Below are 20,231 nucleotides of genomic sequence, written 5' to 3'. Positions count from 1 at the left end.
GCGCAATACATGCATTGTGCCACTTTGCGACCCCTTGCACCACATCATGCCTGTGCCAGGCATAATGTATGCAAGGGGGTGTTCCGGCGTTAGGAGGCCGGCAAAAATGGCCAATGAAATCTACAAGATTTCATTGCACTATTTTTGGCATCATTTTTAGTGCCTGGTCAAAGCAGGTGTTAAAAGGACACACCCATTGAAATTAATGGGCCTACTTGCATTTTGACCACTAGCGTCAATATTTTTGATGCTAGTGGAGCAAAGTGCCACAATAGCATCAAAAATGTTGACGCTATTGGCCTAACTGGCTCCATGGTGCGCCGTATTATAAATATGATGCACCCATGATGTCATCAGGTGGCGTGGGGGGTGCAAGAAGCCTGGCACATCATTGCTGATGCGCCAGATTCTTGTAAATCTGGGCCTATCTATCTACATGTGCAGACATCTCCGTAGTCGCAGTGGAGACTTCTACGCATAAAACCTAGGAGAGTCAGAAGTATAGACATCTTCATGTAGGTTAGTGAAAAGCATTTTGTATTAAATTAGTAGTACTATTAGTAGTACTATTGTAGAACTATTAAACGTGCACAATTTGCAGGTTGTGAATAGCCCTTTCAGATTATGTGTATTGGAGTTGGTTCCTAAACCAGTATGCTCTCTGGGTAGGCTGGAAAGATTAGCTGGGACAGATCATGGCATATATCACAATAACGAAATGACCAAATACCAATACATTTGCCTTATTTGTTCCAAAAATTATTTTTAAATGGGGACATCAATTTTAACACACTGAACTAACAGGATTATTTGAAGAAATGAAGGTGAAAACTACATAAAAAAGGATCATTAATCTAAGCCAGGAGTTCAACATGATTTCCCTGTGAATTTGGATTGCTTAACTCTACATTGGGTGTAAAATATTGTGAACAAAAGAAAATCTATGTGTGTAGATTTCCACACTCATAGAGTTCCACCTACACCTGGGCAGGGATCACAGCCTAAATAGTATGCACCAATTCCGAGTGGAAATATCCACCCAGCTGCTAGGATGTAGCCAATACTATTCAGGAGGAAGAGTAACTTCACTTAGGAGGAGACAGGCCTTATAGTTATCGCTGTTGTTGATCATTACAGGAAACTGAATGGTCTTTCCCAGATACCCTAAGTGAGTTGGAGAAGGCACCCAGGCGGCAGTGGGTGACAGACCCTGTCATAGCATTGGAAGCAAGCTACACTCTGTGGGTGATTTAAGAAGAAATGTTAGGATGAAAGGTGGCGGGTAAAGGAGAAGATTTCCACAGTACAAGTGGAAAAGGAGTCACTCCAAGATCAGTGTCAACTTTCAATATTATTGCCTATGTTCTGCTAATTCAAGCCTGCATTAATATATACATACACATATGCATACACACACACACACTTGCACACACATACATGTATATTTATATATTTATACACACACACACATATATATTTTTCACCAAAAAAACAAAGATTAAAGTAACGTTGATGAATATGTCAGTGACAACATTAAAGTTTTGAGCTAAAAGAACAACAGAAATTCACCAGTTATAGTTAGCAGAGCTAACTATAACCTGCGCCCTTGCCATGCACTGCTTATGACCTCACATATTACATCACTAATGCAATGTTCTATGACATCATTTATGACATCACTGATGACATCTCAAATGACATCATTGATGTGCCTTTACCTCTGTGCCACCTCTTGAAATCCCAGAGAGATTGCCTGCTGGCCAGCAATAACCTGCTTCATGACCTCCGGGAAAGTAGCCATGGTTGCCTAATTAGAGTGTGGGTGTGGTGCTTTCAGGGTTCAGCCGTGTCATTTGGAAATCTACCTCTTGGCTGCTGATGTATATGTGGCACTTGCATTAGGAGGAGCGGTGACTGGGGTCGCTGCTGAAGATCCCACTGTTTGTACAATAACAGGGGAACCCTATAACTCTACTCTGCCTAGGGTAAATATAACGTCAACCAAGCAAAAGGTGGCAGGTAGAGACAAATTAAATACTAAGTAATAAGAACAGACCTCTATTCTGTACCTTCTGAGTTTATTTCTTACTCACATTTATTTCAAATTGATTTTTGATAACAAAAAAGGATGTGGGAAGACATCAAACTTAGATACACTACATAAATGACCGTACACACAAAAAATAACTTCACAACACGTTCACATAAAACCTCATCACAAATATGACAATATAGGAAAACAAAGCCCTATATATTTGACTCGTGGTCACTGTTGTAACTCCACATGTGATCCACTTCTGAATGCTAAGGACCTGGGCTTTTAAGTGCACTCACTTAACAAGGTGTTATGTATTTCTTTCACATAAGTATAATCCAGTGCAACTTAAATCTTTACAATATATTCCATTTTTTTATCAAGCCCAATACACTTGTAATACATAAAGTCAACGCGTTTCGGCCTACTGATTTAAGGCCTCGTCAGGACTGGAAAAGGGCAAATGAATCTCTTAATTCTAAAGATCAAAAAGGACCCAAGGACTCTTATATCTCCTCTTCAATAAACTTAAACGATGGACCCTACTGCTTAAGAGCGCCCATCTGGAGACGGAAAGATTGCTGCTTATATCGTCTCCCGTCTTCGGCGAGTAAACGCTAACTCGGTCACTTCGACGCGTGTGTTTAAAACCGCGTCTTCCGTGTTGCAGTTGTAACTAGGCAACGATCCCACTGTTGTCATTGACTAGTACATTGTCCTCGCAAGCAAACTCTCCATGAAACTCCAGGTCAATGCCATTTCCTCAGCCTGCTTCCACGATCTCTACAAGATTTTGAAGTGGCTCCTCATCGGCACGAGGAAGACAGTGACGCAGGTCCTCATCACCAGCTGACTGGACTATGGTAACCCACTCTATGCAGGCACCACCACCGAACTCATGCAAAGACTCCAGATGACCTAGAATGCAGCTGCCAGACTGATCCTCAACCTGCCCAAGAGAACCTACATCACCCAGCACCCAAACGACCTCGACTGGCTCCCAATCTGAAAGAAATGTCACTTTAAGCTTTTGACCCATGCCTACAACGCCCTCCATCACCAAGGACACACCTACCTGAACCACCGCCTTCACCTCCACCAACAACCCGGGAAAATTCACTCCACACACCTCGCACTCGCAAAGATTCCATGCATATGCCACTGCAGAGCCGGGCGATGCTCCTTCTCATACGTCACCGCCAACACCCGGAATGCCCTCCCAATCCACTTCCGCACTGCACCCTCTCTGACCCACTTCAGAAAGGGACTGAAAACCTGGCTTTTTGAATAATAACTGCAGCAAGCACCTGGATACCCACTCGGGTGACAAGTTGCGCTATACAAATTCCACTTGATTGATTGATTGATTGATTGTCTGGGCATCTTGAGTGGATGACCAAGGGGCCCACTCCTGGAGCACCACAGATGCTGGTTTGTCTTGACCTGGAAGAGCCCCATGGTGTGGCTCCTCCTGGCGTGTGTCATGCAGACCCACTGACATCTTGTTGTCTTCTCAGTCTCTGCTTGTAGTCTCTTGACTTGCAATTGAGTGACTCTGCAGGAGAGTGTATCCTCTCTGCCGGTGAATACTCTCTCATCCTCTTTCTTGGTGCTGAAGGTTTCCTTGTGTGCCCTCCTAGTGGCTTAGGTCCTTCTCTTTTTAACCCTTGGTTCTGCCCGGTCCCATTTTTGCTTTGGCTGTCCACTGAAATTGAAAAGGAGAAATTAACAAAACCAATAGTACAAATGTCTGCTATTTTTGTTCACAAAAACAAATATCTATGAATTAGTAAAAGTTGTAGAAAAACGACAGAAAGTTTAAGATTTTAGAGATCAGAGCACATACACTGGGAACTGGGCAACAGCGCCCCAAGTTTTGAAAGTTCAAAAGCCAGCCAAGAGCAGCACCTCCACTAAGGCGGAGGAGAGTCAGCCCCCGCCAGCAGCTGCAAAACCTTTTATCAAAAAACAGTGATAAACCATGTTTATTATCGTTTTCAGTTAAAGGGGTGGGGCCACAGGCTTAACGAGCACTGCGCATGTATGTTTTGCCGTCTCGGGCTGGCCAGACACACATGCGCAGTAGGCTCTCTCCGGCCCGGCACTGTGTTGCCGGGCTGGAGGGAGCAGGCACAGGCTCCCATTCTGCCTGGGAGTGCCCTGGGTGGGCGCTCCCAGCCAATCTTAACGCTGCTCTGAGCAGCCTCGGGATTGGCCGCAGGCAGGCTGGGAGCCTGTGCCTGCAGCCTGCATTAGAGGAGCAGTGCGTTGGTGACGGCAGCGACGATGAAAGGACGTTTATTACTTTTTAAAATTAATTTCTACCTCCCCCCCACACAATTTTGTCTCCTGTGTGCTAGTAGGTGTGTCAGTTCTATACAACACTAAATAGAGTTTTGACAGCACTGGATTATTTTGAAGTGCATGTTACTTCCAACCTCATTTTTTGTTCCTCTGAGAACTCTTGAACAGGATTATAAATTGAATATAAAATATGACACTATGCACTGTTTTCCGGTTCCTATCAATACAAAAGAAAATTACAATTTTCAATAAAATTTAGCACCATTTCTTGAATTGTCTCTTTTGTCTAAAATGCCAAACATCTTTACATTTTTGTTTTCTAATAGTGAATTGATTTCTCTTTTTTTCCTATCCACCATGTACAAATCTTTGTAGATTTATTTGCAAACCTTTTCCATTTGTGCAACTGGATTTGTAACAGACTCACATGCTGTTATTGCAAGGCTACCACTTCACACGACTACTTTAGTAAAATATAATTTCAGCAGATTATTCCCAAAAGGTGTCTCGAATTAATATTTAACAATAGAAGATTCAGGGGAGAATCAGGTGCAAAATAATCGAGAGCATCTAGATGAACATGAATTCTTCCAAAATGGTCACATACTGTCCACATTTGCAACATTACTGCAATGTTACAGGCAAACAAAATGAAGAACTTAGTAGTGGGAAGTTCCAACTAAACAAGGTTGGTTGGTTTCTGCATACAAATATCTTACTTAAACTGCAAAGTCCTCGTTGTTGCTCTTGCATGCAATGGATTACTGTGCAAAAATAATGCTTTATATAAAAGTAAAAAAAATCTTAATCGTATGCATTATTTCCACCTGCCTGCAAGTGTGCCTTCATGTCTGCTGGGTGGCTGCGGATGGTTTTGCTGAAAGTTGATCTGCTGCAACAGAGGGGTTCTCCGTAGGGATAAATTTACAAATTATTCGGTTAACAATAATATCATCTTTTGCACATGCAGTGTAATTCAGACAAGAATATTATTCAGTTAATCTGGCACACATTCCTTCACATCCATCCATCAAAGTATTCAACATCTATACATATAGCATGGATATGGCACGTTTTACAATGCATCCTAGAACATTTATTAGATCATTCAAAAAATGTATTGAGTCATAGAGAGTCCAGATACACTCTATCCTTGATGCTCTGTTATTTGATGCAAAAATGTTAACACTGGGTGCCAAATTGCTGTGGCTTGCTCACATTTATTTATTTGTTTTTCAGAAGAACTTCCCTTAAGCAGTTGTTTTTTTCAGTAAAGTCAAAAAACAACCTCCATGATGTAAGAAACCTTTTTCAGGGGTATTGTTTTTATTTCTGTGTCTTGTTCCACCATATTCTGCATGGTGGACCCGGCCAAGGACAATTTGCATCAGGAAGACATCTACAAACAGATCAGATCTTCTGGTGCCTTAATAGATGTGATCCTGTGGATGTCAATGCCAAACTCAGTTGCCCCAGCCCTAAATCAGGCAGGAACCCACCACTTTGCCAGAACATGAGTTCCTCCAATATATGGCAAAGCTCCCACTCTGTCAAACTTTCAATGATGTCCCAAGTGGGACAACAATCTTAGATAAAACTTCAGTTTTAACACAGGAAACAATAACATCAAGGATTGACAAACGTGTCCAGACATGCACTTTTCCACAGCAGATTATGAATTTGAAAACATATTGGTCCTCCATCAAACATTTAAATTGCACTCCCCAGACTCTAATATTGCAGGGAGTGCAGCAAAAGGACAGGTGATCAAAACTAATTGATAAAGCTGCTAGTATTATGTTAAGTCTGAACATGATTTTCTTTTCTATTAATGTCTTCTCGACAGAGGATTTAATAGGCTATAATCAGTGGATGGAAGGACTGAGCAATCTTGATAGGTAAAGAATAAGCCTGGAAGTCTCAAGGGCTGTCGCACATTGCAGGCTGGACAGTAGAAGCAACTTCAATAATTTGCCTTCTGACAAACATCTTTGCTAACAGGAATCAGGAAGTAATTCATATTAGTTTCTGGAAAGAGTATATAGGCTTACCTGAATAGTGACCTTGTTTGGTGCTGTTTAAATTTCAACATTCTTTTGAGATGCATAATAAGTAGCAATTTACTGATTTGTCTAATGTAAATAACCCTAGAGAAACAAATGCCTTAGACTGTGTTATGTTCTACATAAGTACCCTGATGCTTATCGATAATCGTATATTCAATTATTGTTTTCTCAGATAATTCCTAACTCATAGTCAGCATTAATGAATTGCAATTTCGTCCGCGTCATTCCCACTACTTTATCCCTCTTATCTGGTGTAAACATTCAATAAATTGAGATATTTATTCTATGGTAATGTATATAGTTGTATAAACTCCATGTCAAATATGTTAAAAGTTTTGTATTTGTGACATGCGTCTCCCCTGACTATGGTCCATTTTTCTTTTCAATTGTTTGGTTTCTCATTACCATTTGTCTTGTAATAATATATAAAAATAAAGATGTAACTCACAAAAATGACTAATATATATCCATAAATATCTTGAGGCTACATTTACTAATGTACAGAACTAAAAGTGTGCTAACATTCATTCATTCAACAATTAATCAAAGAAGAGCTTGTAGAAGCAATCACCAACTTCTTGATGGTTTTTGCTTTGTGGAGCTTATTTTTTAAACAAACACACTTACCCCAAGTTGCTTTAAATCAAGATGTGGTTATTCCATAGACAAATAGCTCACAATACGAAGAAAATGCTCTGGTGCCCAATTTTGTTTCACATAGGACAGAGTCTTAGCAAATTTTCAGGATAACTACTGCCATTGTAAATAAACCTCCTTTAGATTCTTCACATTTGGACATCTCTGGTGTGGCACTGGTCCTCTATTGTTAATGTTGGGAAAAACTTGCGGCACAAGTTAACAAATACCTAAAAATACATACAAGCACTAACATAATGGAGAGTACTGGCTCATGGAAGGCTTTCCAAATTGTTGATATACTATTTATCAAAAGTATTTGTGAGGCACTGACATAGCCACATAAGCAACATACCACTTTACTGATAACAGTTCAAACTTTACTAAAATTGTACAGACATGAATGAGGAACCTACAAGACATAGGGGGAGAATGAGTTCAGAAATAATCTAATGGTTTGTTAAGATGAATGTTGAATGGGGGGATCTTGAGTGATTTCCATAAAGTGATAGGGTTTTGTGTCAGTAGTAAGTCATTTGATAAAAGTTTCCAAGTCCTTGGTTCAATGTATTAGAATGTTTCTTTCTTTTAATTTCTTAATGTTTCCAATTTCCTGTATTAGCCATGATGTGCCTCTTCTCCACTAAATGCAAACTGATGCAAGAAATTATTTAGTGCTTCCTAAGGTACAGAAGACTTTCTTTACCCAGGGATAGAGTAGGGATTTAAAAATCCTGGCATTGGCACAGGACATGAAAGCTACTGAGTAGTAGAGATGTCATATCCTTTCGCACTATCTACAAATGTCTATGAATAGCAGTTGATCTGACACAATATTAATACTTGTACGCATGTAATTTCATAATTATCAATGAGTGGCAAGCACCGCACAAAAGACAGATATCTCATGCTCTTCTGTTAGGAAGTACAATGTAGCGTGCTATGCCAATATGAAATAATAGCTGTAATTATGACACTTCATAGACTAGAATATTAGCATTAGGTTAAAGATACAGCATCTTAATTCAGGCAGCCAATTGCCCCCGATTGTTCCTCTTTTTTATTCATGTCAGGATAAGCCATAGGAGGATTAAAGAAATTCGCAGGTCAGGATTTTTTATCCCCATTCCCTCAACAAATACACTAATGGTAACAGAATTAACTGGGAAGTATACATTATAGGCCATTTATATATATAAGCTCATGCAGGTACCATTGGTTACTTTGTGTACTTAAATCAAATAAAAATGTACGCGTCATTCAAATATATCCACATTCATGATCAAGTTTATTTTACAGGGTCAACCACCACAAATAGACAATATAACTGTACTTTAGTCCATTCAATAATAAGTGCATAGCGAACATACATATTAAGATAAAAATATAAAAATGCAAAAAGCACAAACATCTTATCAATGCAAAAGCACTACTACAATTTTATAATTCTGTGATTGCAACAAGCTATTGTGTATTTCTTATGTTTTCCAAGGACTTATAATACAAATGTTGGAATCCTCCAATGTACCCATGCCAAAACTATTTAGAATGCTTGCTACTTTTCAGTGGCATATGTCTGTCCCACACTGGTAAATAAGTGGTACATGTAAGAATGCCCCTTCCTTCATCTCCCCCAGTTATCTCCTTGTTACGATGAAGTGCTATCAATAACCCTCTTCGCCTTAAGTGCTCCAGCAACATGGTTTGGTTGACAACAAGCAGGTGTGCTGATGGTGTAAGAATGTACACATTGAGTCTGAACTTGTACAGTGCTTTTCAGCCACAATGTACAATGAATGATCTGTATGCTGAAGGAAGTTTTGAAGGTCTGGGGGATGGCCCTCAGTGCTGGTGTAGTATGGGCATAGTGTTTCAAAGCAAGGAACAGGCAGGGCGCATCGTTTTGAAATCTCTGGAGTTTTGCAGGTGATGCATTGGGAAGGGCTGGAGCTGTTGCAGTAATCCAGCTAGAACATGATCACCCAAGGAATGTGGTTTTGGATAGCACATTATATTGGTGGGTAAAAGGTAGATCACTCTCAAAGTTCACCATTGAATAAAGCACAGGGATCAGAGAAGGGCCCAGTTCCTCTGGCCAAGAGAAAGTCATTGGGTTAACAGAGTTCATAAGAAGGGTTTCTAATTTATATCTGTTGAAGCAGAGCCAGTTATTCTTCAACTAGAGGTGAACCAGTGAAAGGCAATGGGACACATTTCTGAGATAACCCGGTTCATCAAGTCACTGGTGTCCTGCAAACAAATGTCAAATTTAATTTAAATGTTAAACAGCTTGAAAAGCTTGCAGTCTATGATAGCTGAGACTACACTATGTGCAGGGAAGGAGAATTACAAGTAGGCCAGAAATGAAGGCTGTTCATGCATTATTCACTTTGGGGCTGTTGTACCTTAATCTATCACCCTCATTGCCACTCTACAGGCCACCTATTCTGTGTACTGCCAGTGCTTTGAGTCATAAAGTCCATCTGCCACCATGTACCATCATACTGGGCACAAACTAACCTATGTGTGCCACCACTGAGCACGGACAGGTACATGTTAAATCACCATTAACTTCATCTAATATATATGGGTCACCATTTATAATACCATATAGTACCATTGAGCATGTCAAACTGACCTATTTGCACCACCATTGAGCATTAACAGGCACATCTTCAATCAAACGGTGCACTACCTAACCTGTCTGCACAACCCTTTACCACGTCCAACTTAACATGTGTGCCACCATTTTGTACCAATGAGAACATCTTCAGTCAAACTGTGCAGTGCCTAACCTATGTGCACCATCATTGAGCGTGTGCACTTAACCAATCTCTGCAGAGACTGAGCAGCAACAAGCACATGGTCAATCACTCTTGCCTCCACCTAAAATCAGTGCCCACCAATAAACACCAATGGGCACGTCTTCAATCACCATGCGGTCCATTACCTATGTGCACCACCATTAAGCATGCCCATCTATGTGGAGGACCGATGAGCACATCTTCAGTTACACTGGTCACCACCTAACGTAAGTAAACAACTATTCAAGACCAATGGGCACATCTTTAATCACCATGGACTTCACCTACCCTATGAGCACCACGATTGATCATGTCCACCAAACTTATGAGAACCATCACTGCGTTCAAATGGGCACACCTTAATTAGCTCTGGATGCCACCTAATCTATGAGCACCACCATTAAGCATGTCCACCTAACCTATGCACACCACCACTGAACACCAATGGGCACATCTTCAATCAATATGGTCCCACTTAACCTTTGTAAATCACCAATAAGCATATCCACCCAACCTATCTGTGCCATGAATGAGTTCCATCTAGTACATCTCCAGCCATACTGGGTACCACCTAATCTATGTGTGCCACCATTCTGCACTAAAGGGGTACTATCCACAGTGGACACCACCTAACCTATGTATGCACTCCTGAGCACCAACAGGCACATCTGCAATCACACTGGTAGATCTTCAGTCTCTGTATGTGTACCAGTGCCCACCACTACCTGGTAGATTTTCAATCCCATTGGGCACCACTAACATATGAGCACCAATCACCTGCTCCACCAGAAAAATATATACAAAGTGAAGCATACACTCAACAGTGTGAGGTGTCCTTTGAAACACATACTTAATTTCAAAAACCCAAGTTTGAAACAATTTTAGGGGCAGTCTGTGATTCCATCTCCGTCACTACTGAATATGGTAACACCTGCTGAATTTGATTCTTTTGGGCCTGATTCACAAAGGTAAACGCATGCTCTTGTATAAGTTTAGAACTATTTGCTGTTTGAAAATGTATTTTACAAGTATTATCTTTACAATTCTGGAGTTTCTGCGTATAAAAATGTATTGAGGACAGTCCAATCTTTTTATGTGTGGAGATTCCACAGCCATAAAGATACTACTGGTAAAATACCTTTGTGAATAGCAAACAATTGTATACGTACACAAAAGGATACATTTGCCTTTGTGAATCAGGCCCATGTTTTGTAAATTTACAAATGGACTCAGACAAGTGAAGGACTAGGGTCTGTTTTAGTTCCATAGAAAGCCAGCACAGCTGGTGGGACTGATTTCTACCATTCTTTGTGAACTATTTTAAATAATTTTAGTTAACATTATTTCCAATGGTGTTTAAATGTAAGTCCCTGCGCCCCTTATTCTATTTGGGGGTGGGTGTTGTGTGTCAGTGGTCGGCCATGGGTGTGGTGGACTTACTACTTTCTTTCATTTTCATTTGTAACTCACACTTGTAAGTTTGTCTCAAGTCTAGATGTTTGAGTGACTTTACACTCTTATTCCATGAATAGCCCAATGTAGTAAAGTTACTCAAACGATTTAGAGTAAATTACATGTGTCAAATACTCACAAGTGTAACTAACCTTTGAGAATAGCTACCTAAGATTGTAAATGTGCTTCATGTGCAAGCTAGCAATCATATGTGAAGAATTTCCTACAGTTAGAAAGAATGGGTTTTCCCAATCCAAGAGATTAGATGTTGACCAGGATACCAACACCTATTCCTAGGGCACGAGGAGGCAGGGTCTCTTAGAGCAGTAGCTGGCCAGCTGTAGGATAACCAACATCAAAATAAACAAGCATTTGCAATGCAACGGGTCTTGCATTTGCTCGAGTTAGAGCTATTAGTGTTGTAAACTCCTAACTGGACTTTTCTTGCCACATAAACTGAAAATTAAAAGTAAAACAGTTTCACATAAGTGAGCTGATTAAGAGTGCTACGTCCGCCATGAACATCAGCGTGAAGAGACACACAATAGGAAAAAGAAGTTAGCTCGCAGTCAAACCTATCTGCAAAAGTGCAATTAGCCATGTAACAGGGGCGATGGCCAAGGCGGTAACAAAACCTCCCCAAGGAGGGACAAACGTAAACCATTTACCAATGTCATCAAAGGATTTTTGAAGGGCAAGCCCACCAATGAGTGGTAGTGATGGGCGTGAGGAGGGTGTTGTTAAAAGCCAAGATACATACCAACACGTCGGAAAACCAGCGCTTGCACATTGCTGTGCTCGACCTAAAAAGGCCAAGTCAGCTAGGAAAGTTCTCAGCGAAAGGATATTACCCATAAGAGAATCAAGAAAGGGTAAAAAAGAAAGTTTGAGGAATGCTGAGCTGGGTGACGGGAATAAGTGGGAGTGAGATCCATTACAACTATGAATTGTTGCCAGGTAGTGACGTATGTGTGCAAAGCGGTTACGTGTGTGCTGTAGCACTAATGACCTAAAAGTACATTTCTGACATCAGTTCAAGTTCCCTCTCACATGGATGTTAACACTCTGGTCTTCACGGATGCCATTGCTTCATCTCCCATAGTTTACAGTCCCTTCCCTGTCTGCTTCGGGTGATCCTATGGTTGGTTAAGCATGTGACAAAGCAATAGAGTGACCACTTACAAGGGTAAGAAGAGGCCTCCACCTGAGCAACTGTGTCCACGCACCAATCCCTGAGTGTTTCTGGAAAGAAGTCCTCACAACAAGAAGATCCCAGGTTTTGTCCATATTGGCTCCTTCACACTGGCTTCAGCATCTTTCCATTAGTACCCACTTTATCAGAATCTGATATTCAAAACCTAAAAGACTCATTATAAGTGTTTAATGTGTCATTAAAACCAGCTCCTTCGGCTTTTTCTGAGAAATAATATGTATAAGTGAAAAGCAGCACAACTTATCCTGAGAAAAAGGCACCTGAATAATGGCAATATGTGGGGAAATCAGTGCTAAAACTCCAGTTTCTGATGTTCTACCTCATTCTGAGACTGAACCCTTGTAATGGTGTGTAGATACCATTCTATCAGTCAATCTTCCAATGGTAGCACCTGCCTGTTCATCTGTGTACCTCGTGATGGGGGATTTTGTAGGGAACGTTGTCCTCACACTTTGTGAACAGTTATGTCATCTCTCCTTTTTGCAGTTGACTTGCTGCAACTTCCAAGAGCAGACTAGACATCTTGGAACATTTGACACCAGGTCAAGGACTATATCATCAAAGGGACATTGAGAAAAAGACACTAGATTGGAGAGGCTGTGATACTGGCACAACGGCAAACACATAATATAGAAGGTGATATACTTACACTTAGCAAGAGGTGCATATAGTTCACATGCTGGGCAGGGGAGGGATGCTACACAGCATTACTGATGCAAAGGACTTACAGGTCACACTCATGCAGGCATGCTGCTTCCACTTGGGAAAGTCATGACCTACAGTTCACAGTCTGCGCACAGACACCTCCAACTGCACCAAAAGGTCACAAAATTGGGAAATTCTGCGCTTTAGAAACTGCATAATAATTAGGGGATAGATAATGGGTTAGAGTGTAATATGATTTTATGTGGCTATTGAAGGGTTCTTGTGAAATCTAAAAATCATGAGGTTTCAGAATGTCACCTGAAAACCAAGATTAAAAAACAGGGACATATTGAATACTTTCCAGTATCCATTTTTTACATTATGGCCCTCATTTTGAACATGGCGCTGTTTACCGCTGTTTTCAGGCTGGCGGTCATTTAACTGACCGCCAGCCCCCCTGCGATCCCCACCGGCCACATAAAGAAAATTCTGCTGGGCTGCCGGCCCAGCAGAATGCCTGGCCAGGACATTGCCGGCGGCTCCACATGGAGCCACCATCAATGCCTCTGTGCGGCTGGTGCAGCTCACCTGTCGTACAGATCACTGCCCGTAAATCGGGCAGTGACCTGCGTGATGGGGCTCTGCACAGGGGCCCCTGCACTGCCCATACCAAGTGCATGGGCAGTGCAGGGGCCCCCAGGGGGGCCCTGGAGCACCCCTTCCGCCAGCCTTTCCCTGGTGGGGGAACCTGCCAGGGAAAGGCTGGTGGCTGTAGGGATCATTATCCGAGGGGCAGCAGCGCTGCCCTGTCGGGTGATGATTCCTTCCACCGTCAGGCTGCCTGTCGGAGGCCGCCTGGCAGTGGAAGAGGGCCGCCTATGGCGGCCCTCCTTGTGTACATTATATGGCGGTTCAGCCCGCCATGCCAGTGGCGGACTTTTTACCCGCCGCCTGCATGGCGGGCTCAACCGCCGGGGATCATAATGACCCCCTTTATGTTTATTTTGGAGCAGGTAGCCTGGAAAATATTTTTCTAATGTATATATATATATATATATATATATACAAATGTGGACGTAAAATACTCAAGTATAATGTTTGTCACAAATGTGTTGGAGGACCCCGTCTACCATACCCTCAATCCACCCGCTCAATTTAGAATTTGGAGTGCTATCAGTTTTCTGATGGCGCAGCACTCAGAAAACGTACCCTGATAGCCCAACAAAATGAGGAAGGGCATCAGGCCATCCACCCTATTTGCAGCTGACCATTGGATGTCCATTTTTTTTTTCCTAAACTGAAAATAAACAATTACCTTTACATGATCTTTAAAGAAGACACCCTGGCCCCAATTTTATTTTATTTTTATTTTTCAGAAAGAAACCCCTGCTTTGGAAGTTTTTTAAAAAACAAAACAAGTATGCTGCTTCACTGCCTAAAAGAAGGTAGTCATGCAACAAACTTTCAGTACTTTCAAGAGGAGCTGCTGGGCAGACGGCTCCTCTGAAGGCACAGAGATCCCCACAGAGCAGGCTCTGACCCTGCAGTTTGGCGGGCAGCAGTCTGGTTGAGTGGCAGAAGAAACAGCCTCTGCCAGTCTGACTGATGGCAGGCCACCAAGCAGGGTCTAAATCATGCCCAAAGTTTCCTTCAGTTTACAAACTTCTGATATCACTTCATTAGGAATTTTATAAATTGAACATATTAAAATAGGTTTTTTGCTGGGCCAGTCAAGCAGAATGAGCTTTCAATGTGCTCTAACAGAAGTTTACTCAATCATTTATCTTGTGTCATCCTGATAATTAAAATAAATATATAGTGAAACTGATGCCTCTGAGAGAGCACTTGGAGCAGTCCTGTTGGGAGAACAAGAAGAGGATGGATTAGAACATCCTGCCTTTTCCTTATCTCATGTTGTTAGGCTACCTTGCACATTAAAGGAAACTCTTGGAAATGTAGATGGCTTGTTCTGATGTGACACATCTTTTTATGGTCATTAGAGAACCATTTGATTTCTGAGCCGACCAAGATTTGTGGTTATATGGAAATTTGAAAAGCTAGAACAGCCATCAATCTGGCATGACATTTTTCTTTTCACAATATATGATTTTACTATCACTTATATTCCTCGTTCAAAGAATGTGTTTGTGGGCGCTTCATTAAACTCAGTCATCAATTAGCTGTTATCAAAATGCAATTCCTTGTCAACGTGTTGTTGGAATCGTTCCATCTTTCTGAGATAAAAGGTTGTATCTCAAAATATTCACCATAGAAGCATATTTTCAAGCCCCTATCGCCACATTAGAGTAATTTTCTTTATTCTACTGTGGCGTTAAGGAGGCATATTTGCTGCGCTGTATTTACAAGCTAGCTCAATGCATGCACTGAGCCACTTTGCACTCCCTTGTGCCACATTATGCCTGCATCAGGCATACTGTGTGCAAGGAGAGTGTTCTGGCGCTAGGAGGCCTGCAAAAATGGCGCAGTGAAATTTACAACATTTCACGGTGCCATTTTTGGTGTAATATTTGACGTCTGCTCTAAGCAGGCATTAAAAGGACGCACCCTTAGTAACCTATGGGCCTCCTTTCACTTTGCTGCTCTAGCATCCAAATTTTTTACTCTAGTGCAGCAAAGTGCCACAATAGTGTCAAAAATTCTGGCGCTATTGTCCTAACGACCGCCACGGTGTGCTGTATTGTAAATACGGCTCACCCATGGTGTTGTTAGGTGGGGCGACACAAGAAAACTGGCGCCTCAGTGCTTATGCACCCGTTTCTTGTAAATGTGCCCCATTGTGCTACTCAGTAGGTGTGGTCATAATATCGATGACCAAAATATCAAATACGTGCATGTAGGCCATTATAGATGTACTACTCTTAACTCCATCTATGTACTATACTCTCTTTTGATCCTCGATATTAGGACACCACAATACTCTAGCGTCTGTATTAAGGTGAAACACCTCAGAAAATCTAGATGGCTCAAGAATGGGTGGATCCAAAGAAATTAGAAGATTTTAATCTAAAGACCCACTAGTTCAATGAAATTAATTGCATTTCAACCAAAAAGCTATTTATGTTTCAACCAAGGAATTACATTTGAATGTTATGAAAATGTGTCATGACGCAGCCAAGTCGGGTCATAGAGGATTTAAGCAGCTGCGGCTCGTGGGAGGGAAAAGTGGCAGGGTAGCGTGGCGCGGGTGGGTGGGTGGGCCGAAAAAACATATAATGTATTTTTTTTAAACGTACCTTTCTTGCCACGACATTCTACTCCTGTAGCTGCCAGAGGTTGCAGGCTCCCAGCTTGCCCTGCAGCCAATCCTAACACTGGCAGCATGAAAGCAGCATTCGTATTGGACGGAGCATCCTGGCTGGGGGCTGTAGGGCAGAGTAGAAGTCTCGGTCTGTTGTCTCCAACCCGCCAACACAGTGCAGGGTTGGAGAAAGCCTAGTATGCATGTATGTTTGGCCGGCCCGAGACGGCCGGCCAAACATACATGTGCACTGAGGGGAGTGCTGTGCAGTCCCACTAGGTCCCTGTGATGCCCCACCCCTTTGGTTTTGCAGCTGCTGCTGCTGTGGGGGGGGGGGGGGGGGGGTGAAGCTCCTCCGCCATAGCAGAGGAGGTGGCCCTGGATTTAATACTACTTTGAGTTACTTTTAATGATCTTTTTCTTGGCCAATTCTTCATGTTGAAGAATATTTTCTTGACTATCCTTTTGATGGCCAGTTTATATCATTACATTCTAAGGCAATGGTTCCCAACCTGTGGTCAGGGGACCCCTGGGGGTCTGCGAAGCCTCCTCAGGGGATCCGCGATCGCGTAAAAAAAATGATAATTTTAACATATTAGGTCCCCAGCTTTCAGTATTGACACAGTGGGGGGTCCCCGGATTCCGATAATGATTTAGTGGGGGTCCCCGGGTTTCAGTATTGATAAAGTGGGGGTCCACAGAAGTCAAATGGTTGGGAACCACTGTTCTAAGGGCCTGATTATGAGTCTGGCGGTCTCAAGACCGTGAGACTCGTGGTGGTGGTCGGACGGCTGTAGCAGTCCGACCGCCACATTACAGGATTGGCGGGCAAACCATTGTCTCTGCCAGGATCCAATATCCCGACAGGGCCAAGAAGGTTGCGATTGTAACCGGCCACTGTAGCACTGATTACAACCCCTCTTTCCACCAGCCTTTTCATGGCGGTATGATCTACATGAACGGTCTGGTGGAAAGCCAGTGCTGGGGGCCACGAAGGGGCTCCTTCACTGCCCATGCCCATGAAAGTGCGCATTCCAAGCTTGCTGGCTGGCCCCCCTGTGTAGAACCAAGTCCAATGCCGCAGAACATTTTCCATTCGGCTGACCGGTGGAAACCTTGGTTTCAGTCGGTCAGCCCAGTGGAAAACCCATAATGGGTCTGGTGGGAAGACTGCCAGCACCAAAGATGGTCTCCTCACCGCGAGTCTGGCGGTCAGGTGTTCCGACTGCCAGACGTGTAATGAGGCCCAAAGCCTTTTGGATACTTTTGGGCTCACTCAGGAGCTTTGAAATATGATTTCTACAGATTTTATACTTGATCTTCCCTTCAGAAGGATAACGTATAGTAATCGTTACAATAGACACCTTTTGAAAGATGGCCCATTTTTCTTGACTGTCTAAATTACCAACAGCTGAAGAAATGGTCCGATGTCATTGACTAATATTTCTCAACTCAATGGACTGCCTCATAAATCATTTCTGACATAGATACTCAATACCTTTCATGTTTTGGGAGAGCTTTGTTTAAATAAATGGAAGTAGAACATGCTCTTTGTTATTGAGATCATCCTTCTGGTTATCATACCTAGCCAAGTATGCACACTAATCAACATTTGGGGCCATATGTACGAACACATTTTCCCATAGACACAGAATGGGCAAAACTACTTGCTACATCTGGCCCTTGGAGACATACCTAAAGTGCTACTGTCATGTAACCTAAGACCATTTGCCATGCTGTTTACCAAATGCAGATTCTATTTTCATTGTGTTTTGTATGCAAGTATTTCATCAAAGAGTTTTTCCTTCATCTGTGCATATTAATATTACTGCTTAACTGAATCAGCTACAGAAGCATAAACAACTTGTTTGTACAAACCTACACCTTTATAAAGACAAAATGAAGGCTTATGCTGATAAATCAAGATCAAGTTTTGCTTTGTTTGCTTCTTAAAATAAAGTTTGGCTGTTTTCTCATTGTCTTCCTGCCCATACCTTGCCAGTTAAATTTCTACCACAATTGTTTGGTTCATTTGTGGTAACTCATCAGATTCATATTGTGGCCTTTTGGTTGAAATTGCCTTGCACTTGGAAGATTAATTCTGCCTTTCCTTTATTCCATCTAAAGGAATATATTTCTGATTCCTATCATCAGTTGCTGTATGAACCTCAACCAGTCATGGTACAGAATATAAGGTTCAAGAAACTCATGATTCTCAAATGCTTTGAGTTTACTACAATTTCTGCCTCACTTAAAAGTCTGTCCTTCTGTTGAACATTCTGGGGAAGACACTTCTTCAGTTTCCTTTCATGGAACCCAGATAAACCCGGAGCATCTGCCCGCCTGATCCTCGTCACATCTCCCCCCACCTAAAGGACCTCCACTGGCTCCCCGTGGACAAGAGGATCACCTTTAAACTCCTCACCCACGCACACAAGGCACTACACAACACCGGACCCACCTACCTGAACTCCAGACTCAACTTCTACGTTCCCTCACGTCAACTACGCTCTGCCAACCTTGCCCTCGCCATCGTCCCCCGAATCCAGCGCAAGACCTCTGGCGGCAGATCCTTCTCCTACCTCGCCGCCAAGACCTGGAACTCTCTCCCCACCTCACTACGCCAGACCCAGGACGTCCTCACCTTCAGGAGACTCCTCAAGACATGGCTCTTCGAACGATAGCAGCACGCCCCCCCCCCCCAGCGCCTCGAAACCCTAACGGGTACATAGCACGCTTTATAAATCTATTGATTGATTGATTGATTGAGTGGGGAATACTGTTCAATCCGTGTGGAGATCTGTACCAAGAACACTGCTGAGAGCAATACCATGAGCTTACCAGAGACTTCACATGTTGAGATAAGGCTCCTCATGCTGCGCTGCTGCTCATTGTTTGATGATGTGTGTACTTCACGGCTGAGCCACCTTGCTACTTGAACTGCTTTTGTGTCTCTGTGCTTGCCGTCACCTGCAACAGTGTTCCACGACCCACTTGGTGCATGGACCAAAACGGAACTTTATTGGTAAACAAACTCAGTGAAATCCAGTAAATTGAGCTAAATAAAGATTCCCAATCCAAGGTCTAGTAGAGCCATTTCCTCTGATGTCAGTTCCAGTTTAAGGCATATGTAAAGAATGCAATCACAAGAGAAAGATAAGTTGCAATGAATTTGTTCCCTGATTTTTGGCCACATTCTTCATCCCTTTGCTACCGTTTGTGTCCCTGATTTTGGCTTCTAGTAATTGGAACATGTACTGGATTCTTCTCTGTCTTTATCTTCTATCAAGTGCTTCAAGATTGCCAAGGAGGGTGTTTACCCTTTGTGTTTTTTAACATATAAGGGAACCCAAACATCTTTCATGTATACTATTTTGCGGAGGTTACTGGGATGAGTTGTCCTTTTCTAGGGCAATCAAGAAAAAAGACACAAAAGACCCACTTGTTTGCATATGAAAACCCCACCAGTCTGCCATGCAACCATGACTTGGCACGCCTTTGCTGCTTGGGTACATCGGCCGACTTTGGTTGACCAATTACAACAGGGAGTAAGTCAAGGGGGCCAATGAGGCTCAGCAGGGCAGTTACCTTGCAGTCAAAGTGCTCTCCAGTGCAGTTCTAGGCTTTATCGCAAACTCTCACTGAGTTAGTTAGAGTGGGTACAGGATGCTGAAGTAACTAAAATTGCTGAGGATGTTGAAGATGCGTATCTGGTCGACAGTGGGGCTTCCTGGGGCCACCCATCAGTCCACAAACATGGGGGTGATGACTTTGGCCACAGAGGCCGATGTACCTTTAAGATCAGGTGAAAGCCAGC

Source organism: Pleurodeles waltl, chromosome 9, assembly GCF_031143425.1.
Source record: "Pleurodeles waltl isolate 20211129_DDA chromosome 9, aPleWal1.hap1.20221129, whole genome shotgun sequence".
NCBI classification, from domain to species: domain Eukaryota; kingdom Metazoa; phylum Chordata; class Amphibia; order Caudata; family Salamandridae; genus Pleurodeles; species Pleurodeles waltl.
The sequence above is the reverse complement of the archived record's forward strand: the minus strand, read 5'-3'. Positions refer to the sequence as shown.